Genomic DNA, 24,120 nt, shown 5'->3' with positions numbered 1-24,120 from the left:
AGAAACCAAGACTCGACGGGTGACACGCTGCGGCTGGCGGCGAGGGCTGAGCCTCCGCCGGGGGCGACCGGGGGACGGTGCAGAGAGCTGCTCCCCGGGGGGTACGGTCCCCCAGCCCCCCAACCCGGGGGCTGCCCAGCGTGGGGTGACGCAGAGTCGGGCAGCGCTGGGCTCCCTCTCCTTCGGGAGAGCTGGGCTCTGCAGCGAGCGGTGGGCAGCCCGACCTGGGCGTCTCTCCGGTGGCCGCATGGCCTTGGTGTTGTCGAGTTTATCAAGGATGTCACTCGGAACTCCCCACCGGGACCCTGGGTGGCCGCTTTCTGGGTTACACGTGGGCGAGCTCCTTGGCAGGAGCTGACTGCCCAGCATGTTCCCATCAGGCGGGCGATCCGCATCTGGGGATGGTCTTTTCCTTCCCCGCGCAGCCTGCGGGGCTGTGAAGGCCTCCGCTGCTCCAGTGAGTGACGGTCCCTGAAGTTTGCAGAGGTTTGCTAAAGCCTGGCGGAGAGGGGGTGGGGAGAGCAGTGAAAGGACAGACAGACCGGGGCGGGGGGGGAGGGAGGGAGGGACGGAGGAAAAAAAGAAAGATGCAGAGGATTTCAGCTCCGGCTCTGCTACAGCGACTTGACGTGGGGTGTGTGAAGGAGCCTGAAACTTAAAAAGATTTATTTTCTCTAGTCATAAATCTCATCCCGTTGTTCCTCTGACCAACCAAGCATGATAAAGTCCTTTTCCATAAAGTATTCAGTATTAAAGCCACAAAGCTCACCCAATCAGTAGCCATCTGCTTCTCCCATAACTGCTGCTCCAGAAGCAGGGAAAAGCAGCCAGAAGAGAAAGGGCACCACTGTTACGGCTCCGGGACAAATGAGGAGGCACTGAATAGCAGTCGAAACCTTTAGTTTGCCTTGTATATCTGTATCTATAGAGACAGAGAAAGAAAGGAAGCATTATATTGATACAACAATTGTAAAACAAAAAAAGGAAGAGGCATCTAAAGGGCAATACAGCAGGCATCAGAGGGCCCCACGTAAAAGGGATGCTAACAGATTTATAGAAACCTTTAATTGGTTTTCAATTGAAAGATAAAGAGGCCGAGGAAAAAAACCGGGAAGAGCGGCAAAGTGACCTGCGTTACACTCGTGCATCGGCGCCCGATCCCATGCAACCAGAGCATTTCTTGTTTTGATACCACATCCCCGGTATCGACAAACCCCCCCCCCCCCCCCCCCCGGCCTCCTCCCTGAAAGCCTCCCAACCCGCCCAGCCCAGCCGCGCTGAACTTGACTTTCAGCCGGCTGGGAGGGAACACCCCCCCCCCCCCCCGAGCTAAACGTATGGGAACGACACGTCCCGAAAGTCGCCCGATGCGGGCAGCAGCCCCGGGACACCGGGTCCGGCCGCAGAAGCGGGGAGGGGGCGGCAGACCGGCCGGTGACTTGATCTGGGGGGGGGAATGCCCAAGCCCCGGCCGGGTCAGCATCCCCCGGCCCCGGCGGAGCATGGCCCCCCCCGCCCCCGGCAATTAGGGGGTTAATGACCGAGTCACCCGGTGCCGTGAGAGCAAAGCGTTTGACCCAAAGCCCCCACCGCATCACGCCGATGGCCTCGCCCCACGCGGGGAACACCTCCCCCGAGACGAGCCGCACCGGCCCAGGGACACGCACAACGGACCCACGCACACCCGACGCGGCGGCGGGCCGGGATTAGCGCCCGCCCGCCCTAATGCCGCTGTCCGGGATTAGGCCCGGGATTAGGAGGCAGACGCGGCGCCGGGAGGCGGTCGCGGCCCCGGGCGCTGCCGGGGCGCGGGGGGGAAGCCCGAGGAGTTTCGGGGCGGCGCGGGGTGCCCCCCCCGCCCCGGCTTTCCCCCCGCAAGGGCAGCAGCTCCGCAGGGTAAATGCCGCCTTCCCTCCGATGGAGGGCAGGAGAGGAAAGACGAAGCCGAAGATGCTGCCGGCGACGAGATTCGCGTCCCGGGCACCTTCCCGCTGCAGAGCCGGCTCCCGGAGGGGGGAAATGGGGGGAACCTGCACCTCCCGTGCTCGGCTCCCCCATCCCCGCCGGCAGCCGCGCCCGGTCCAGCCCCGGACCCGGCGGGAAGGGCGCGGAGAGGAGCGGGGGGGGCAGAGGGACCAGCTGGAGCCAGGGCTGAAAGCACAGGGAAAAAAGGGGTGGGTGGGTTTTTTGTTTGGTTTGGGTTTTTTTTGTTTTGTTTTTTTTTTTTTGAAGGTTCCCTGGCACGTGAGGGAAACCAGCACAAACACGGTTTGTGCACCCATTAAAAAGACAGGTGAGGAGCGGGAGACACGGGCGCACCATCCTCCCTCACGCAGGTTGTGTTGCTCTCCGGCGAAACCGGGAGCGAGACTGAACGCTGCGTTGAAGGCGCAAGTTACGCCGCGGCTTTTCCCGAGCGCTGTCGTGTCCAGCAGCACTGTATTATGTCAAAAATCTGGCATGGCAGCCAGTGGCACATCTGCTAGGTGTGGATGACATTCATTAGCCAAGGTTCTCTGCTAAACGGCCTGCCAGAGCCTCAGCAGTAACGGCCAATGCCAATCACTCGTCTGCTGCCAGCTCAAAGGCAATCCTGCTTCAAGGATGGCTTCTTTCCATGCTGGCAGGAGAAACAGAGGAAACAATGCATTTAGATGTTTGGGATGTGAGCGAGGTTGCACATGGGAGCAGCAAGCAGATGTAGCAGAAGAGGAGATGAAGTTGTGAAGTGTCACTTAATAATTGCAGCACCCGGGACGTGTACTGGCTAGTCGGGGTTTAGGAAGGGAAAGCGTTAACCCCTTTCCAAACCACAGGGCAGACAGTGGCGGATGCTGTTCGAAAGGAAAGGTCGGGAGACCAATTCAGCAAATCGCCTGTTTGTGCCCATAAAGGATACACAACGTCTTCAGCACGGGGAGACGGCGTGTCAGGACAGCCTGGAAAGCAACTCAGGCCCGTGAACGCGTCAGCGTCACACCTCTTGGCATCCATGAGCGTGGGTTTGAAATCAAACAGTGAAGCAGCCAGGGCGGGCTTTGAGATGCCACTGTAACCGACTTGTGCAGAGGTTTTCTTCCTTGTTTTAGTGGTTTTTTGGGGGGGAACTAAACCCAAGCAACTTTGAAGCAGATTTCCTCTGTGTGGACTCTTCTAAACCCCATGAAAGGGGAGGCAGGCAAGCCTGCAGCACCCACCTCTCTACTGCCTGAGTGCACCAAGCCCAGAACCGTCCTCCTGCCCAGCCACTTCAGGCGTGACCCGCTGCTGCCTGCGCGGTGGAGCGAGCTGCGCTGACCCGCTCCATAGTCAGCCTGACTCAGGCTGTCCTTCCTCCCTGGAGGTCTACCCGCTGCAATCTGGGCAACCTCCCCGCTCGTGACTTAGTGGGCTCAGTGCTGGCTTTGACATTTTGGTTCACAGCCTAAAAAGGGCAGCTGCGTAACCGGGGCAGGCTGGGCACTCACCGTGCTCGCCGTTGAGCGATGTGGAGGCCGGAGGCGGAGGGAAGGAGCACCTGCTCAGCACTGCTACTACCATCTTTCTCTGGGAAGAGACGCTCCATTTCCCTCTGCTGTCAATGTCCTTGTTCCTACAAAGGAAATAAAACACCTTGGGATGAGATGGATGTAAAGATGTTAATCTTCCCCTCTTATTACTTTCATAAAATTACAACCACCTAATGAGGTTTGAACAGGAGCCAGTATTTGGTTTTCAGTGAAGCCAGGAAGCAACCTCAAATAGGTGCTCAATGAAAGCTTCCCTCATCCCTCTGCCTGCCTGCCTTCAGCTTCCACTCCTACTTCTGTTTCTGTTTACATCCATTCATTTAAGTAGTGGTTCATAAAATGTGTAAAATGCTACCTACACACAAGAGCATACAGTCCTTGCCTCACAGATGAATTTCTGTCACAGCCTCAGTATCTTAAATCTGCCACTATTTTTGCTCACACTGTGGAAGACCACTGGTAGCTCGCAGTGCCTTTTCCACTTCTTTTGGCCAGTCAAGGAATTAGGGGCTTTTCCCCACAGTGTTGGCCTCTCCGCAACGTCCTGTGCTATTGAATTGCCACACACACCGTTCCGCAGTCCCCCAACAGCCCCGCACCCGTGCGTTCCCCCCCCAGGCTAACACGCCGCACTGCTGTGCTGCCCATCTCTAACGCCGGGCGTGCTCTGCCCGAGGCTTATCGGACAACTCTTCCCATAGCCAGAGGTTGCGGCTCCCCCGATTTCCCCTGCCTGGCCATCTGTGGTGCAGGCTCAGTTGTAAGCCCTTGTCCTTTCAGCCTTCTTCTGCTCCCACCTCCCCACGCAGTCGCTCTGCTCTGGCCGTATTCGGGGTTGAGCCTTAGCCACCTTCTGTTTCTGCACTGGGTTTGTCTCTGTTCTGGTTAGTCAGTCGGCCTCAACCAACTAAGCGTCTGCAAATCGTAAGATGTTTCCCCAATTTCCTACTTGCCGTGGTTTAACACTTGCTGTACCACACCAACACGCTTTTGGCACAGGCTGCGTGAGTCCCGTAACGTGCCACCCTCAGGCGCTGGCGCTGGGTGTGTTTGAAGAGCAGGAACCAAACCCAGAGGTGTGGAGATGTGATGCTTCTCCCACCGCCTCCAAACATTCTACCTTTGCTTAAATATGCGAGTAATCCCATTGGATCTACTCCAGTGCTTAAAGTTAAGCCTATTAAGTGTTCACGGGGCAGTGGTCTCCACGCAGAGGAGTCAGAAGAGAGGGGAAAGGAGAGAGCGGGGCACTGCTCCGGAGGGGAGCCGGGCTGGTGGGAAACGCTGCCTTGCTCCCTGCTTCCCCTCAGGGCCAGCTTCTCCTTGGGATGCTCCTGGTGCTCTACAGCACCGGCATCGGGCTCCCCTCGGGGTTCGGCGTTTCCACTGACATCAGCTATGGGAACGCAGTCACCGTTAGGGCTGTCAAGATGGAGGGAGAGAATGTACTGTAAAAACTCTTTGTGAAAACAAAAGCCCGATCTTATGTTTTAATTCCAGGTGGGACTTGGGGGCCACTGTGTTTGAAGCCATATTTCCTTCTATTTTCAAGGTGTTTCTCACATGACTCATTAAAATTGTGTTCCTGGTCGCTATTTTCAGACAATTATGTGGGAGAGAGCAGAGTGATCGCTGCTCCTACAATGAGGGCTCCGAGCAGAAAAGCACTCCTGCACGTGTTTCCTTCACTCTCAAAGGATTTTAAGCACGCACTTAGATTTAAGCCTAAGTACTTTTTGGAACCGGGAACGTCTCTCAGACCTGGGACTCGATTTGAAATCTGTACATCCACGGAGCTCTGTCTCTTAACTCTTTGCTTTAAGCACTAGAGAGTCTCCTGCCTCAGCCATACAGCGCCGTGTCACGCCATTTGATACATTTCTTGGCACGTGCACGTTCTAATTCACAATGCTACCGCTTCTTCCCCTTCTTTTAGTTTGCTTTTCTTTGGGTGCAATGTATTATGTTTTACTGTATGTACTACTACATACTGCTTGCACAATGTTTTGCATGATCTAATATTCTTTGTTCAAAACTGCAAAAAAATCTAAATAAAGACTATAGTGTGTCGCATCAGTATAGGCATCAGCTAACGTTTTCTACGGCATATGGTACTTCAGAAGCCATATGTACCACTGTTTAGTGATTCTGGCAAAGAGGCACAGAATGGTGAAATCCAACTGCCAGGATTTCTGAAAACAAATATGTAAATGCTCCAGTGCTTTTGTTATTCATAACATACCTCTAACACAGCACATACAATATGCTGTTCATTCTGTAACGAGTATACTACTAAACTGTATTTGCTTCAGTTCTCATTGTAAAAGATTTTTTCTTCTATGTATGATTCCTCCATCCTTTCTATCAAAATCTATTTAAGCTGCAATTTAGAAAAGGCATTTTATCTGTTTTAAAGGATGCACTTTGGGGGGGGGATTGTGTATCTACGCAAGGGTCTCGTATCAGAACAAAGACAGGCACTATTTCAGCAGTCCGAGAATGCCCGTTATAACTAGTGGAATGAAAGCAAGAAAGGAAACCACATTTAACGAGATCCGTTGTGCAGAGTGAAGTCTGTTCAGCCAGGAATAACCTCCCAGGGAAAACCGGTTGGTTGGCCCCGCTCGCGGGCTAATGCAAAGCGAGTAGGCTGACAAATCCTTTGGGAATACGCTCTAGGAAACAATAGTTGTGAAGGAAACAGATGATTTCAGGCACGTGGTCAAAGGTAGATGGCAGCTGCCAAACTCTGACCTGGGCTGGGATCCGTCCTGGCAAGCTGGGGCTCCGTCCCCGGCTGCGGAACAAAGGAGATGCTCCACGGCCGTGGGTCTCTCCCCGGAAGGGCCAGCAGCACCGACGCCGGCATCTTTTGCGCAGCAGCCGGAGAAGTCAGCGCACAGGCGTTGGGGCAATGCACAGAGCTGCGCGGTCTCTCGCTCATTTGGGTGAGCGCAACTTGCCTGCAGCCCGTCCCAATGCTCACGCAGAGCGTCCGTGCGTCTGTAAAGGCGCTTCAGGCCCCGCCGGCGAAGGCAGGAGCGCTCCTGCTGGAGCCAGCACAGGGAGGTAAACGGGAAGCAACACCTGATTCCCATTAAGCATCTCTGGCAGCGCTGCTCCACCGTGCTCCTCATCTGCGGAGAGCCTGTCGTCCTCACCTGAGATTTTGCTGTGATGAAGTATTTCAAAGCATTGCTATTTAACATTCAGCTTCACTATTCACAACAAATATTTTAAAATTCCCCGTCGCCGCGATTGCCTCTGTCTTTCGGTTTATCGGCGTACACCGAGACTGAAATTATGGGAGCGATCAAACACGTTAGCAAGTTGTTCTGCGGCTCACTCCTGCCTCGTCTGAAGCAAGGCTGTTGTGAATCACTGTCAGAGCCAGCGCTCAGTACCCCTGCGGCTCGGGGCGACACCAGCGAACCAGGCAAACCTCGAGCTGCCTGGGGAATCAAACAGCAATGCCTCTGAGAAACACTTGCCTTTTCAGTCACGGCTTTTGTTATTTACATTGTTAAAACCAAACGACAAAACAATGACTCCCCTGCGCACCTTTTCAGCAAAATATTGTCGCTCTACAAGTTCTTGACAAATCTCCGCCATCTCCTGACGTGACAACATTTTGCGAGACACACGGATGCCTTTCTCCCAAGAGATCAAGGACTGCTCTTCCTTTCTTTGCCAGTCTTGTACACTATAGCATCCCGCTTCAGCAAGCACAGCCTCCCTCACGGGGGTCGCACGCCCACCACAGCCTCTGCGTGACTTTCTTCCTATGCACGTAACAGACCTGCTCATTACCTAAAATCTCCCGTCAAGCCCCCACTATATTATCCTGAACTGCAAATAGTCTGGGTGCCCAAGCAATTCCTTTTCAGTAGTTTTTTTCCCCTGCAATGTTAACCAGGATCCCGCTTTCCTCCTCTGGTTAAAAGAAATGCTCTGTTATAAAGCTTAAGCTCGAGCTCTGCGTGCAGCCAGGTCTTTCACCTCTACACGCTCACTTTTCCTCCATTCTGTCGCAGAAGAAAACCTTAAAATTAGCCTTTACGTTTTCCAACTTTCGCAGATCCTTAAACCAGAACCTGTTTTTTCTATTCTGTTCTAGCCAGCAGGTGATAGAAAGTCGCCATAAGAAATTTTGGCTTTGAGCATAAGAAGTGCCTGGATTAGAAAGAGACAATTAGAAAGTGAGAAGTGGCAAAAAGCTCCTAAGAAGCCAAAAATAAAAGAACAAACAAACATACAATCTGGCTATCAAAAGCGCCACATTTTTCCCTTACTGCAGTAAAAAAAAAAAAAAAAAAATCAACGCTGCAGCACTCACAGAGTATTTTGAAAGATAAGAAGTCTACGAGGAGAGGAAAAAACCAACAGCCCGACACAGTCAAAAAGCTAAAGCTGCAGAGAACCCTGAGAAAACCATCTGAATAAGCGAGAGGGGCTACGCTGCGATCCGGGGGCACGCCGGGCTGCCGCACAAAAGGAAGCCGCACGGAAAGCCGAGCGGCTCGCACTGTGCCGCTGCCTGATAAGACACTGCACTAATCACGCGGCCACACGGTAAGACAAACTACACAAAGGGAAGGGAGCCAAAAAAAGAGCGCATTGATTGAACCGGTTCACGTACGCCGGCATTTATGGCAGAGCAAAGGTCAGTCTCGTATTACCTCTTGCGAATCCCTCTTGAATGAGCAGGCCGGTGATTTAATGGGCTAAGAATGAAGATTTATCAACATACCGCGGGTTGCTGGCCCTAACTCTTAACCTGCTGGCAGAGGGCTTATTTTTTATTAAGGGGGGGGCATACATGTAATACTCGCTTGCTTATGTTAAGAGGAAATGCGATCTCGTCCCACAGAGCTTGCTGCTGCGTATCACACAACAGACTATTTTTTTTCTTGAAGCACAAAACTTAGCAGAAAGCTTCCTCACTTGAAACCATCTGAACAGCTGAGGGCACGGAGGGGAGAGCGAGGGGAAAGCTGGAAGGTGTATCATGTCATTGCTGGGACATCTACATTGTTTGCTTTACCACATCTGTGAGCTCAAGGTCAGCAGGGAAAACCCAAAGCATCGCTAATAAAGAACATGGCAGGTACTCCCCTTCTCCGTAGGCACCCTATTTCTTGCGGCAGGTGAGCACCCCACGGCCGATGCCCAGACAGACGCCTCCAGAGGGCAGTTCAGCGCTCACATCTGCAGTCTTCCCGTCACCGCCACAACAGCTGGCCTGTTTTTAAGGGAGGAGAGTCCTTATGTGGGATATAAACCCCTCAACAGACTTGCTCCCTCTCCTAAATAGCCATCCTTGATTGCACAGCAACACTGGCTTAAAAAGGGAAGAGCAAGCTGAACGGTTCTGTAGTTACAAAAACACATCCTTGCATCTCTTCTACCAACAAGTTCCATTGGGGTCCTCATCTCTATGCTCCCGGTCCCTCCATCTGGAGCATTGCCGCTGGCTCCCTGTACGTGAACTACTGAGTTATTTTTCCCCCTGTTATTCCTTGGACATTCCTATGAACCCCGCCGTATCCAGCATACTTTTGTTTTACAAGATCCAGCTCAATTTTGAAACCCTCTTAGGCCCGAGCTTTCACCAGCAGCTAAAAATAAAGAAAAAAAATGGGCTCCGCATCCTGCTTTTCCACTTGAGGTTCTTGCACGCTTCACACTTGTTTCTACCTTGTTCTTTTCCCGTTGCAAACCGAATTCCCCATGGGGCTGGATGGGAGCACAGGGGAACTAAATTCACTCCCTCCTTCCCTTCCTGCTGTCTCAGGCAAACCGCTCAGCTGTCCTCTGCTTCCTTCTCCCTTTTGTAACGAGAGGCAAAGCTTTCTTACCTCGTACAGGCGCTGTCAGAGCAAGCTTCCCCACCGATTTGGGGCACTTACGCACCCAAACCCCTTTGGGCACCCGGGCTGCAGCGAGCTCGGCTGGGAGAGCCACGTAAGGACTGGGAGAGGGATTCCCAATATGTGCTCCTGCAGAATGAATGAATAATTTCTCTTCTGCAGCTAGTGCCAGCGCTTGCTCTCTGCCAGTTGGCAGAGGGTACCGCTTCCTTTTCCGAGGAACTCTTAACATCCACCTTTCTCCCCACCGAGGGGGGCCACAGGGGCTGGTGCAAGCCTCACCGAGCAGCCAGGCGTCCGCAGGAGCTGGCGGCTCGGGGAAGGAGGAGGAATCCAGCAAGAAGGAGGTGGGTCCTGCTTCAGGTGCTCCTTTTAGCTGCAAGGGAGCAGCTGGCGCATCTCCCTCCCTTACCTGCGAGTTCCCATGGGAACACAGAAGGGCTCTGTAACAGCAAATTTTGGAACAGGCACGTATGTGAAAAACTTCTGATATAATATTTGAGTCCTCAGATGTTCAACCATTTGCACATACTGCGCGAATGCCTTATTTGCATAGAATTTGTATTTGTTGGTATTCACATTTGTAGGAGAACGCATACATTAGATTAATGTCATCACAGTTTATGGAGATCATCTGTGCCACAGTACCAGCTCAAGGCTCTGACTGCGTTCGGCACCCCGGGGCACACCGCAGCCCCTCCTGCGCTGCCGGGAGGGCAAGGCAGGGCCACCCAGGGCCAGCACAGCGGGCGCGAGGTTGCAGGCCTGGCAATGGCCATGCCGAGCCCCGAGCGGACCATCCTGGTTACGAGGCCCTGCTAACTTTTCAAAACAGAGACCCTTAAAGATCGTTAGCAGCAACTGGCCAAAATGGCTTAGCCCACATGCCCAAAGGTGAAGCTAATTGAACCATTTGGATTTATTCTCTTATATTTGCTTATATGATCTTATGTCACAGTCCCTGCTCACATCTGTGGGGCCTACGTAGGAAGGTTCAGCTGTGAAACAGTCCAACTAGGCGGTCCCTTTCTGTCTTGCAACAGCATCCCTCCCTCCGTAAAATGGGAATGGTTATTATTCACTCCCTGGTTTACCATGGCACCTGGGTGCTCTCGTCTGCTAGACAGCTGGAAACTGTCACTAGAGATGCTGTTCTCACAGAAGCGTTGCTAGGCTCAGTCAGATATTGTTTGTAAAGCAGATGGAAAACCTCAGAAGAACAGCACTGCAGCAACAGAAAGCTCATTTTCTGCTAGGAAATTTTTGTTATTGGGTGACGTTTCCATCAGGTGACTTCACATCCCAGCGAGCCCACACGCCAGGACAGTCTAATAACGATTTTGTTAACCTACTTCCATGATTGAAACCCTACAGCTTTACTTCCCAAGGCTGGCCAACAGCCGCAGGTCATTTTACAACCTCTGTGCTCCCATATTGCATGGCACCGAGAGCACCGACGATCAGGGCTCACACTCCCAGCGACAGCCAAAGCCCTCCTGCCTCTCTCACCCCGAAAGCCTTCCTACAGGGGTCTGCTCCGTCCCTCAGCAGCCGCTCACACACGCGCCTCTCGTCTTGGCTTCCAAATCCAAGTCACTCGCACAGGAACAGCTGGATTTCCTTTGGAAGCCACGCGCCCCCCCCAGCAGCAGCTGGCAGAGCTGCCTAGGAACCGGGATGCTGCGCTTCCCAGTGTGCGAGGACATGGCGGGACCAGTCTTCGGAGGATGCTCAAACCGCCCGAGCAAAACCAGATCACTTCAGTGGCCGTTTCGGAGCAACTCGCAGAGGTCAGTCGGCAGGAGCGTTACACTCCGGGTGAAAAGCCGATGCCTTTACTCTGTTTGCTCAGTCACAGCCACCACTGTGCGTGGCATTGCCATGGACTGAAGGGCTTCACGCTGGTTTTCAGACTTCCATATAGCTGTTCACGCTGTAATACTGCTGTTCTTCCTTCTCCCTCAAACCGTGCGTGACATATCCCACTTCAAGATACTCCCCCCTTCCCGAACACAGTCGTTATCTGCCGCTTGAGGGAGAGGTGTAGTAACCGAGCAAGAGCCAAATCCCGCACGGGCAACGATGTGTGACTGCGAAATCCGTCTCCATCTTGATGATGTAACCAAAAGGAAGTAGGTAACACCGAGGAAGGGTGTACATCTGCAAATCTGTCTTTTAATGATTTCACGCTTACTCCAGTAACCGGCCAAGTAACATCATTTTGGCAGCCATTAATAGTTCTGCTATTGAAAACGCGTGCCACCAAGCCACGCTCAAGCTCAGTGCGCAGTCGAGTTGCTCTCATTTCTCCCTTACACAGGCACAGCTCTCCCCCTCGCAGCAAAGGTCCCATCCCCACTGCATTCAACGCACAAAGTTACCATGTTATGAATAACTCGTTTAAGAGAAAAAGGCATGCCCAACTTTAAGATGTTTTAGTAGACACAATTTGAAGTTACGCCTGTTACAAGCAAGAGTAATTTCTTGAAAAGTCTGTTCAAGGTTTGAGTGCTTCAGTCTTATTTTCCAAGTGATTTATGCACTAAGAAACCTAGATAGGAACTTCCAAATCATAATCGAAGTCCTTACATATTTCAGAAACTTTTGTCCCCGAATCTTTTTGTAACTAACATCCTTGTGACAAATAGCTCCCTATTTTTCTTTTTGTTCGTTCCTACTGCTCACCAACATCTGTCACTATGATTATGATCTCTAACGAGCTTCTAAATTATATCACAGCGTTCTGCGTTGATGAGCTACGTTCAGTAACTAAGCGTTTCATCCTGCAAGACGTAAAACACTTCCTACAAGATGCTGAATGCTCTCAATTCCCACAGCACAAAAGGTGAGAAACTGTTTTTGGTTTTGTGGCATTTTTGGGGGTTTTCTGTTTGGTTGGTTTGGGTTTTTTTTTTTGTTTGGTTGGGTTTTTTTTTATTATTTCATTTTACACATCTTGTTCAAGGAAACCTAGAAGCTTTAAGAGCAAGGGATGGAGAGAGATTCGAGCCTGCCTGCTTTGCACAGTGAAAATCTTTACATAAAGATGGGGGCTTTCTCTTGACGCAGAGCAGCAAAGAGATGGCATACGTTTCTGCAAGGTGGTAGGACAGTGGAAAAGGCATAAGACAAGGCCCCAGAGAAACTTCCCATTATTTTTATGTTGATTTCAAGTTAAAAATGAAGGCTACTTTGGGTGATTTATCTAAGTACTCAGGATGCTGTACTGACTCAGTTCCCTCGTGCTGCCAGGAGCCAGCATGGTGCTGCACACCTACACACACACTCTTTTTTCCCCAAACGACCACACTGGGAGACTTCGGCGTTAGTGAAACTGGAAAAGTTAACATTAACAAGCAAGGTTTGCTACCTTGGCTATAAGGAATGAGTTTCACAGCCGTGATTGCACAGCCCCGCAAATGTATGCCTACCCCAGCTGCCATTCTCTAGATGACTTCGATCTCCCAGATCCATGGTCCTGTTAATTCGTGAGACAACCATAGTTACAACAGCAGCCCCGCTCACCTTCCTTACTAACACTTGCTCCTAATGTTGTGGAAGGTGGCAAAGCTGAGCTACATGAGGATGTGGACCACATCCCAACGAGACCTGAACAGCACGGGGCAGTAACGGGATAACATTGCGAGGCTATAGTAGCACAGGAATGTATGTAAGTTATAGAGGCTGTTAATATGTTTTGGAGAGCTTTAAGGACTTTGTTTAGCTCCTGAAAAGCAGTCGTTCATGATAAAGCAGAACTCGGAGCTTGCTTAACGCTTTCGCCTAATGTTGGCCTATTCTCTGATTGGAGGAGTAAGAAGATTCGGAAAGCCCCAGAGCCAGTTTGAGCCAGGAAAAGGAGACGTAGTAACAACTAGCCTAAAAAAACAGCAAAGAGAAAGAACCCGCCTAGAGATGAGAAAAAGGACCCAGTGAGAGCGAAGATGCCCCCAGACCCGAATATTACCATTGACCAGACTATGGTGTGAGGGGTGGGAACTTAGATTGTACGGGCGTACTTGCCCAGGGATGTCAGTGTTTGGGGTCCCTCTCTGGAAGCCCCCAGCTCGAGCTGCCTGAATCTGTGCACCACGGAGAGAATAAACCACGCTTTTTGTTTTGAAGGCCTTGATTAGAGATTCTGCTTCAGGGAACCTAGGGTCGAGCCGGAGGGAAGCAGCAGCGCCCGAGGGTGAGCATGTGTGTGTGTGAGGAGTCGGAAGGGGCACCCGTCGGCTCACTGGAGTCGCCCGCTGCCAAGGGACTCCGGTCCTAGCAGTTAAAATCTCCGTTGGTGTGTGTGCGGCTCCTTGATCGGTGTGTGAATGCCCGGGCAGCAGCTTCTCCCTTAATGCTAACATGCACACCCAGAGTCACATCTCGCATTACTGTCACTTGCCCTGTCTGGAAAAGGGGGTACTGAGAGCTCAGCCAGTCCTGCCTCGGGAAGACAAGGACGGAAGAAGGCTGATTTTTTTTGACAATGTGTACAAATAATTTTCCATGATGTAGGCAGCAAGGTGATGACTCCCTGCTGATGACTCAGTTCTGTCTTGCTGCTGTTCATCGACGTTCCCGTGACACGGCTCGTGAGAGTAGAGATCGGTCGGGTTTGATTCATAGGACATGATTTATGGGGGTTATTCCTTACTTCCTGCAGATAAGGAGTGCAGAGCTGATAAGCAGTTGCCACGTTTCAAGCTCAGAGTAGCTGTGCTTTCCTTGCGACTCCTGTCTATGGGCAGCCTTCCACTCTGTGTCTGCAAAGCAACGTCGAATCTGTTGGGATGAAATGTGCTGGGCACAGTAACCCAGGAATAACTATTGCCATTGCTGTGCTGCTCCTGGTACCGCCGGGCTCCTAGACGCTGCGGTGGAGCAGCTTCGCAGACAAGAACGCTGCAGCGGGACACAGTCTGAATTTGCGGCTGGCCGGGCCAACGGCAAGCTGTGTGATTTCTACAGGTGGCAGTCATCCCACAGAACACTGACATCTTTTTTGCTGATGTCTGAACACAAGCTCTGCATCCTAGGCACTGTTGTCCGCAGAAGCAATTCAACCCATCCAGCTGAACTGTCTCTCCATCTTCTCCATCACCCAGAAAGCCTAACTCACTGGGGATGTTTACCACCTAGGACAAGTCAAGTTCAGCAAGATGATGCCATAAGCCACACCTCAGCCACCTCTGCAGACGCAGGGGTGCACACGATCACCTCTCCCAGCCAAACTCTGGAGAACTGACCGTCTTTTAGCACAGCTTCAACCTTAGCAAGCGCTCGAGTGCTACGCAGATAATAAGGAATATGCTGAAAACACGTGCATTGCATTCCTGGAAGGGAGAAACATTGCTGGCACACATCTAATGGGTAATGAGGTCCCACGCAAACTGCATTTTAAGGGCACAACGGGAAAAAGCAAGGGGACAACTCCAATTGCAGAGCAGTAGACTGGTCCCAAATGAACCCCGTTCAACTGAAACATCTGCCTGCTCTTGCCCCAGCTGATAGCATCTCCCATTTCTTTTGCTCTGTGTACACCAAGTACCTCCCCAAGCCCACGATGACTCTGACTCGCTCCCTGAGGTGCAGCTGGTTCCAGTGGTTCTTGCGAGGTCAGGAGCATGAAAGCCCAAATGAACCAACGGAAAACCAAGTAAATGCTACTGAGCAGAGAGCGCTGCGACAGCACAGTACTGTCAGGGAACTGCTAAGGGGCATACGCACCGTAGCTTGTCTGTGCTGCAAGGCATCTGTGCTTACGTGTAGGTGAGGCGTCCCCGCGTTGCCCAGGTGAACGCACACTGACTCATCGCCGTCTCCCACTCAGGAAATGAGTTAGCCAGTGAGTTAAACCATATCTTATTTGCACATCCTCAGTGGGGACTGCAGCACCTCCCACTCCAAACGTGCTTCGCTACAGGTATCTTTCACTATGACGGTCTCGTGACAAAGAGAAAAAGCTGCTTCCATGCGGCACCTCAGGAGCACTTCTGAAACCAGCCAGGGGAAATGCAGGTCAGCACAACAAGCACAAGCCTCCGCCTGCGCTGGCTGACTGCGAGCAAGGCTGCTTTCCCTGCTGTCAGAGGCAGAGCTGGGCAGGTACCCACTGCAGTCTGTACAAGAAGAGATACTTGTGCTGCTACGCTGCAGAGCCATCGCAGCAGGAGTTCTGCAGAAGACACAAATCCACACAGGAACTGTATGCAGGACATCACCACGGAAATACACGTATAGCAACAGAGGCAAAGGTGTCCATCCCCCAGCACTACAGAAAAGCCTAGACACATCAGGCCTCACTGGGCACTGTTTTCTGAACATCTCAGGCAGCAAAGGAATAGCAGAAACCAAGTCACCATCTCACAGACAGAAAGCTGAAAATCAAGTGATGGGATACCTGCCGGGCATCACACAGGAAACAGTGGTGGGTTTCACATTATCAAGTCTTCCTCTGCAATCACCTCCTGAGCCTTAACCACAAGGTCAGCCGTACTTTTCCAGAAACACTGGAGAGGCACGCTGAGAGGGCCATCCTTGGTACCATGAGCTATTTTGCTTCTTGCTTAGCTTTGCTGAACAAAACATTTACTGTATAATGCTTTTTTTCAGCCCAGAGATCACAAGAATTCAACATTAATACTAAAATAGTGCCACATCAGGATGACAGTCTAGTACTGTAGCTCTTCTCCTGTAACTATTACTGTGTGGCAACTGTAAATGTTCCCCAAACCCATCGCTAAGTATGCCACCTTCTACATCCTGATAAGCTGATCCACAGAGGTACATTCAGCACAAGCCTTGGTTAACAGAGTTAGGAGTTCCAAGGCACTGAAAACATGAAGCCCGTGTAAAGCTGCTTCACCTGCTCATCTCTGGGGGAAGAGCCCCTGCCCTTCCTGTCCATGGCAGATAATTGTATTCACTGCTCTGCCAACAGCGCTGCTTGAAATGAAATCCACAATCCCAGACAGCACTGCTCCACCTCTATCATAACTGCCCAAACATAGGGGAAAAAAAAAAAGGGATAATCTCTTGAATTATAGAAAATTGGACTTGAGTGCCACTCGCTCTATAGTACAAGTTTAACTTCTTTTCAAGCGTTGAGGAATTGAGGAAAGGGTAATCCAGAGTCATGCAAATTTAAACACTAGTCAATTAAGGTACATCGCAACTATCTCACTCCTGTCTGAAGGCCAGTACAGTCACACCGAGGCACAAAATACCGCCTGTCATCCAGGCAGCTGGGGGAACCGCTCACACGAATAGGCCAAGTAAGACTGACGCACGCCGGAGTTACCAGCGTGGCTCGGCTGGTAAATGACCTGGCATGGCCGTGACTCAGCTGGCAAGCACTCCCACAAGCACTCTTCCTGCCCAGCAGTCTCTGACAGCCGACAGAACGAGAAGACTGACTGTGGTAGAAATCCCAGGCTACTTTGTAAATTTGAGTTTTCACCAAGCACATACTCTAGAAAGTCTGACTGGAATTTGCATTTTGGTTGAAAAGTTTTCAGTACCCTGAAATCACACCAGGCAGCAGAAGACAGTACCGCAACCAAGTTTAAGATCTGCATGTCCAAAGCACGTCATATCTTTAAGCCAAAGAAGGAAAATCCCCCAGTCAATCAGGTTGGAAAGTACCTCAGATGGTCCAACCGCCTGCTCAAAGCATGGTAAACACCCAGCGCAGACCAAAGCTCAGGGCTTTGCTTACTCAGGCCTTAAAACTCTTCAAGGGTGCAGACTGCACCTCTCTGGGTTGCCCTGCCCCAGCGCTCTGCTGGCTTTGTGGTGACCAGGTTTCCCTGCATCCTGCTGCCACCGCCCAGCGCAGCGCTGCCCTCCCGTCCCCACCTCCGGCACCCAGCCAGCCTGTCGCCCGGTCCCCTGAGTGACTCTACGCCTCGCAACCGCTCCCGCGTGTGGAGGACCATCCCTCTCCCCTTCCTCCCCGTCCCTCTCCCCCCCCCCCCCCCCCCCCCCCCCCCTCCCCTTCCTCCCCGTCCCTCTCCTGGAGGGCCCGCACCCATCCACTGCAGCCCTCTCCCCACCTCTCGGGTGCCCACGTGGCATCCTGGACCAGCGGGGAGATGTGGAGGCTCCGCTCCTCCCAAGCTCGCCATGCCACAAGGATCTGCTCATAGGCTTTAAGACAAGCATCCATCTGAGCTGTTTTTTACTCCTCCTGAGGACTCCCCAGCAGACATCACCCCACCCTGCGTGCTCAGCGCCTAGAGCCTCACTGCGCAGGGCTTCTTCCCTCCCTTGCTATCAGGGCAGCGGACATGAAAACCAGAAAGCAGAGAAGGAGCCCTTCCGCAGCTGCCAGGGGGCACAAGCGGCCAACCTGCCCCACGTTGGAGCCTCCATCCACCTCTCACGGCAGCACCACCTCCAGCCATCCCTCCTCCCGTGGGCCCTGCCTCTTACCTGCAGGCAGGTCTCTACAAAACCTCCAGGAAAGGTCTGGCATCGCCTCCTCTGCCCCTCCTGGTGTGACACAGCCCCAACCCCTCCTCTTCCTCCTCCAGCTCTTCCCTCCACGGGGCTCCCACAGGCCAGACCACAGCCACCCCTGTGCCAGCACTGGATCTTCCTCGGGGCAGCCGGGGCCCCACCAGCAGCACCCTCTCCCCCGGGCGCAGGGACAGCCAGGCGCCAGCAAGCCCCCCCACAGCCCCACTGCACAGCCCTGATCTTCTGCAAGCAGCATTTCTACCTCTCCCCGCTCTGCAAACCTCCAAATTCTCTCTGCGCTGAGCTCCAGGAGCAGGACTCCCTCTCCCCAGCAGCAGCATGCCCCCCAGGTGATGCCCAGCAAAACAAGAGGGGCCCTCAGGCTTCAGCTTTTATAATCACCGAGCTGCAATCAGGGAACGCCAGGCAGCTGCTCTGGGCTGCAGGTGGGCCCAGAAGCAACCGGGAGCAGTGACCCCGACCTACGGAAAGCAGAACCCGCACGAAAAGACAACCGACCCAATCCCACAAAGAGCTGCTGTGGGGGAGGAAGGGAAAACTAAAAAAAAAAAATAATGCCAAAACCCCAAGACGCTTCCTCAAAAAGTCACGCAAGAAAAAAGCTGCCAAGAAAAAAAAAAAAATCCCACCCCAAAAGCCTCTCCCAAACTTAGAAAAGCCCCTATCGAAATAAACAAGATGATAAATAAATGCTCCATTGGCAAACTCCAAAATTGGGGAACCCTTCAAATTATGGATGGAAAAAAAGGAGGAGAAAAGGAGAAAGAAAAAAAAATCCAAATAAAGTGGCAAAAAACATGGAAAGGAATGAGACTGCCCTCCAAGAAAGACAGGGGAACCACGAAAAGGTGTTGGAAAAAAGCCCCAGCGACAATGCCACCAAGGAAATCGCCCCTGGTGAAAAAAGCAGAGCAGAAAATCCCCTCCCCGCCCCCCCCAAACTAACGGCCTCTCTAAGCGTGAGTCCCGGCCAGGCTCCCCCTTCCCTGCTGAGCTGTGCCCCCCGCAGAAGCCGCCCCTTGCCACGGGGCACGCTAACCTACACGAGGTGAAGCAAGCTAAGGAACAGACCCAAATCCCCGTGGGCTTTTGGTCGGACCGTAAATGAGTTACGCTCGGTCAAAGCATGGGCAAGGTGTTTCGGCATGCTGGGTTCCAACACGGAGCTGTAGGTACCCGGCTGCGAGTGCGATGCAGCCCTGGCCGTAGGTCTGGCAAAAGCTTACCCTCTGCTGGACCGTATTTTTAAGGAGATTCGCGGGACTTTGGCGGCGTATGCGGCTCGTAGGGGAATGAATTTCACACTCTGCCCTGGCTATGATGCCGATGGCGGGGGGGGAGCTGCGTGCGGGCCGCACGCTGTTCGGCGGTGCCCGAACCCCCCCGGTGCAAACAGGGCTCACAGGTTTCAGGCGCTGCCCGCTGCTGTTGCTAAGCACGGAGCTCTTTGTGACTGTCGCTCGACCATGATTGCATGCCGGAAGAACGTTGCACAGATGACTTCATGAAACAAAATTAAGAGTCATCCATAAGAAAGGACATTGCCACAGCTCTGGCGTAATTAGGACCCATCATCATCAAATACAGGAAATTGGCACATCTGCTTTTCAGGCTGTTGATCCAACAGTGGCTCGTGCATGCTGTCAGGGGGAGTCCTGCTGCAGCGCGCTGGCCCTGCAAAGCTCTCTTTGCACAAATATTTACATAATTTCCCCCAAACAGCGGTATAAGCACTTGTTTTGTCATTTATCCCCCCAACTGTTCTTTCCTCTTTCTCTCCGAGGCCTAGGAAGACGAAACTGACTTCACAGCATGATGTCCTCTTTCTCCTTTCCAGCCCCAAAGAGGTCGGCCTACCTAGATAAACACGAGTCACTTTTCAACCAGTACAAGCCCAAATAGAACAAAAGTTACATTCCTGTTTGGATGCGCCCTAGAAGGGGTTTGATCCTTTTCCCCGAGAGTCAATGATAAAACTGTCGCAGACTGGGGGGCTGCAGGATCGTGACCTGTTTAGTACCTGCTTATGCGTCCCCCCACACTTCATATACTGCTCAGAAATGTGCTGTCCTTTTTGTGGGATGCACTGTTCTTCAGGGAGAGTTCCTGCCTACTTCATTCCTCTGTCTCCTCTAGTTGGGCCGTTGTTTCCTGGGAAGACCAAAAAGGGTCACTGCAACTCTAGAGTTGTGCTAAAATCCCAGCCTAAGTTATCCCTCAGCGCTGCTCTGAGCCAGCAGCGGCTCCCGGGGCAGAGCGGGGAGTTCCATGTTTGCTGTCGTGCTTTTTTTCGCTCTCCCGGGCCAAGATGGATTTATTTTTATTCTGTGATGGTTTGCACCAGGACAGCACGTCTTTCCTTCTTTGTTTTCATTCCTTCTGCTCATCTGAGCACAGTGGAAACAAACGACAGCTCTGAAAAAGTGGAAACAAACAGCTCTGTGCCCCGTGCAGGGAATCGGCCAGCAGATAATCACGCCAAAAAATAATGGAGCCTTCTCCACCTTTGCTGAGGCCAGGAATGAGCACCGATTACCACCCCGGCTCGTCTGTGCAACTAACGGTCCAATGTGCACATATTAGTGACATCACTCTGTATTCTCACATTTATAGCTTCTCTCATCCAACATATTGCTAATATTTAGGTTTCCTAGTTTTCGGAGTTGAGAAGGGCTTTTTTTGTCCTGTTTTTGTGTGTATTTTCTGTGGGTATTGCATACTGTTCGATGATGTTGGAAAGCAACGGTTATTCAGGAATTCTGAGCTTGCATAATTCCCTGATTTGTCCAGGGACAGATACTTTCCATCTGGATGATGCATGCAACACCACACTAACATGAGAGTTCCTGTGTTACTTAATGCTATCCTTTTTATTTATTCATTTATACACTAATTTACAGAACGAGCACAGACCACGAGGCTACATCTGTAAAGGGGAAAAAGGATTTGTATCGCTAATCCTCCAGGAGGCAGCTCCAGAATAACTACTGCCTAATGTATAACTCCCGGAGTCACTCTGGTTTCTCTTTCCTTTTGCAAAGCATGAGACTTCCACGTGTTGTTTATATCCTGTGATGGGAGAAGAAAAATATTTTCCTGTGAGCTGCCTTGAGTCAAATTCTGGTTTAAGCTGGAACGGCTCAAGGGTTCACAGCAGCATCGCCCCTGTCCTTCGCTTCACGCAGCTCAGAGTGCCTGCCACCACGTCACCAGCAGCCGTGGCTTGGGAGCAGGCGGGCGGCATGCTGCACTCGCAGCAGGCATCGCTGGAGCCGTGAAAGGGACCAGGACGCCTTCAGCCCTCCCGTTCCACTCTGCTCCTGTAGCATGGGGCAGAACGACAAATACAGACCTTAAACAGAAAGGATGTTTAATGCATCAGAACTGCAGCCGCACACGCGCGTGCGCGTGCACACAAGTTTAATTTTTCCCAGACAAAATTTTGGCAACCGTTGAGTACCCTGTAGAAAGCAGCCTGTCTCACAGTTGTTGTACGGAGGTATCCTGGACCAGAATTGAATTTAACGAGCAACACAGACCTCCCGGCCCTTTGCAGTCTATAGAAAAGGCAGCCCGTGGGGTCGCCGACCTGCTGTTTGACTGCGGTTGAGCCCAAAGGTGCTTTCTCCTCCCGCTGAGGTCGTCTCACCGCAGCCATGAAGTATTTCCCACCACTAAGCACCATCTTTCTGCTGCAGCGTTAACAAGTATCCAAGGGCAGGGCCAGGCTTACGGCCAGGCTTACAGCCAGGTTACGGTGAAGTCGCAGGTCAACTTTTTGCTCCAACTACTTACTTCTGAAATACGCTGAGTTCGCTTTGGCACAAACGCCGTTCGCCTAAGGTCTTCCCAACCAGTCTGGGCCAAAAAGAAGGTGGGAAGTGGGTGGATCTTCAGGGACAACATGTGGGGAAATCATCTGCAAGTGCTGAAGAAAAAGAAAGGAGCTGTATAATCCCATACGCGTTGTAAACTGTGCTGTTTACTACTTTCTCTGCAGTAAATCTTGGCAGTAAACTTAGGTTCATCTGCGCATTGACCTTCCACGTGAAAACTTCTGCTTCTATTGCTGGGTTATTTTTAAGCTGTATTTGAGAGTTCTGTTTTAAATGACCACGGCCTTCCCTGCTCTAGAATAGCGAACACCTTCCTGTCGTTGTCTTGTTTGCTGCACGCAGAACAAAAGGATCCTCGGAAGAAGTACAAAGACCCTTTTTCTGCCTTGTGAATCTGTCATAGCCAAAATAGGACTCCTCAGTATCAGCTGAGAAACCCCAAAGCCAAAAAACCACCACCTGGGCTGTAGTTCCCTGTTCAGTTATCCAAGCACGTAAATACAGCACAGTCTCACATCTTACGATGGATATCGTAACCCACCAGGCTCGAGCCGGCCACGTCCCGAAGCTGAGAAACGCTGTGCAGCTCTGAGACGGGTGGTGACACAAAGCGCGAACGTGTCTGCCCGAGTAGCTTGGTCGTCCGAAGCCAGGACGTGCGTGACCTGCGGGTCCTGCGACGGCAGGAGCCTGGACTCATCGCTGCAGCCTCTCTCTGCGGTGTGGAGGTCTGTCTGGGCTGCGTGTCTGCGGGACAGATAGTGCCAGACCCACCTTTCTTTCCCCAGATTGAACACTGGGCAGAAATGAAACAAAACTCCATCATTTCTGAGAGGCAGGAAAAGTCTGAAAGGGACCAATTGTCATTAGGCACTTCAAGAACTTTTAGATACGCCCATGTTTTGGGAGATGCTTCTTTTACATGGCCAAATGCTGCCGGCCTTACACGTACCAAGCGCACCCGGGGACGGTTTCTCCCCGGTTCCTCTGTTTTCCTTGCGGTCCCAGCCACCGGCGAGTACCGTGGCGCAAGAAACGGGTGTAAAAAAGGAGGTCATTGCACGAGTGAGCTCCACTCGAGACCGAGGGGACAGTGAGCGAGGGGAAGCTGTTGCTGGTCCAGACGTGGAACCAATACCCAGAGCCAGGAGGAGACTCGCCCGGTGTCGGGGCAGAGGTCTGCGGCTGGCCTTGGTCCCTCGGTACAGGCAAGAGCATGAGGAGTCCCCTCCTGCTGCTGCAACGTGATGTTGTTTCTCTGCGCTGGCAAGCTGCTGACGCCCCGTCCAGCCCCTTGGATAAAAGCAAGTATCTCCACGGTCACCGGAGGGAGCATCACGAGGATCCAATTTACGGAACCTCTTGCAGCATTTCTCCTGCTCAGCTCCACGAGTCTGTTTTTCCGACGGTTTCTACGCAAAGAGTCATCAGGGCAGTCCCATTTCCCTGCGCTGCGCTTCCTGCGTTGGTGTGCATGTAGCGAAAAACGCCCGTCCCGCTGGGGCTGGGCACCGCGGTCCAAGTTTTACTCGGCGCTGCGGCGGTGGAGGAGGAAGGGAAAGAGGCGAGCATCGTCTAATGAGTTCTGAGAACTGGGAAAGGAGGCCCCCGGGCCCTTGTGCGAACGAAGCCAAACATGTGTAAATAGCCGTGAGCTACGGCCCGGTACCTCCTCCGTGCCTATCTCCCTCTCATCCAGCCACTCCAGCAAAACAGGCGTGATTTATCTGCTACTTCAGCAGAAACCACAGGCTAAAAGAGGAATTCTCACACTTGGAAACAAGAAAAGAGCAAACCCTGGCTGCCACAGATCCCCGACTGGCAGGGGTAGCTCGTTCCAAACACAGTCGGTCGGTCACATGCGCTCGAAGTACAATTTCCAACAGCTGGATAACAGGACACGTACTCCCAGGCGAGGCGAGCGCTCCTAGGGCTTGGGGCTGCCTCGTGCAGCTCTGAAAGCTGCAGCGCGGCTCGTTTTGGAAACCCTCCGAAAGCCTGCTCTGCCGCACCGCACGCCTCTGCAGAGAGAGGGAGAGGCGGCACTGCACAGCGTTTCTGAGTTGTAACGGATTATCCGCCTTCGCTTTTGTTGGGTCTTTGGCAAAGCACAGGCTGCTCGGTCCTTAATCTTCCGTGTTTTGCGCTTCCACGGGGACTGTAAAATACCACTTACTTAGCCTTTAGCCTTGCTAGCTCAAAGACATTAAGAACTTCATGAGCCAGATCTTCGGCTGACATAAATCACTGTTGGTCCATGGACTTTTGTGAAATTTCCAACTTGCATCATACTGAGGCTTGGCTTTGCATTCGGATCGGCACGGAGAAGGCATTCTGACATGGATGTGTCAGGTCAGAGCACCGTGCCCGCAGCAAGCCATCCAAAGACGGCAGGAAATGGGATGAAATGAAAGATCTCCCGCAGGC

At 52.2% G+C, this 24,120-nt stretch overlaps 1 long non-coding RNA gene across 3 annotated transcripts; it reads right to left on the bottom strand.

The window, feature by feature from the left end:
• Positions 1 to 213: 213 nt before the first annotated feature.
• LOC127015924 (uncharacterized) lies at positions 214 to 18,170 on the bottom strand. 3 transcript variants are annotated; one of them, XR_007766400.1, is made up of 4 exons: positions 18,118 to 18,170; positions 3,468 to 3,592; positions 770 to 922; positions 214 to 498 (listed from the first exon to the last, which is right to left on the bottom strand). It is a non-coding gene; the product is annotated as an uncharacterized LOC127015924 (long non-coding RNA). The 3 variants fall into 3 exon arrangements; XR_007766399.1 differs by lacking the exons at positions 214 to 498; positions 770 to 922 and adding an exon at positions 2,299 to 2,620; XR_007766401.1 differs by lacking the exons at positions 214 to 498; positions 770 to 922; positions 18,118 to 18,170 and adding exons at positions 2,299 to 2,620; positions 17,431 to 17,482.
• Positions 18,171 to 24,120: the final 5,950 nt, after the last annotated feature.

Source organism: Gymnogyps californianus, chromosome 4 (genome assembly GCF_018139145.2).
Source record: "Gymnogyps californianus isolate 813 chromosome 4, ASM1813914v2, whole genome shotgun sequence".
Classification (NCBI taxonomy): Eukaryota; Metazoa; Chordata; class Aves; order Accipitriformes; family Cathartidae; genus Gymnogyps; species Gymnogyps californianus.
Note: the sequence above shows the minus strand (reverse complement) of the source record. Positions and strands in the feature narration are given on the sequence as shown.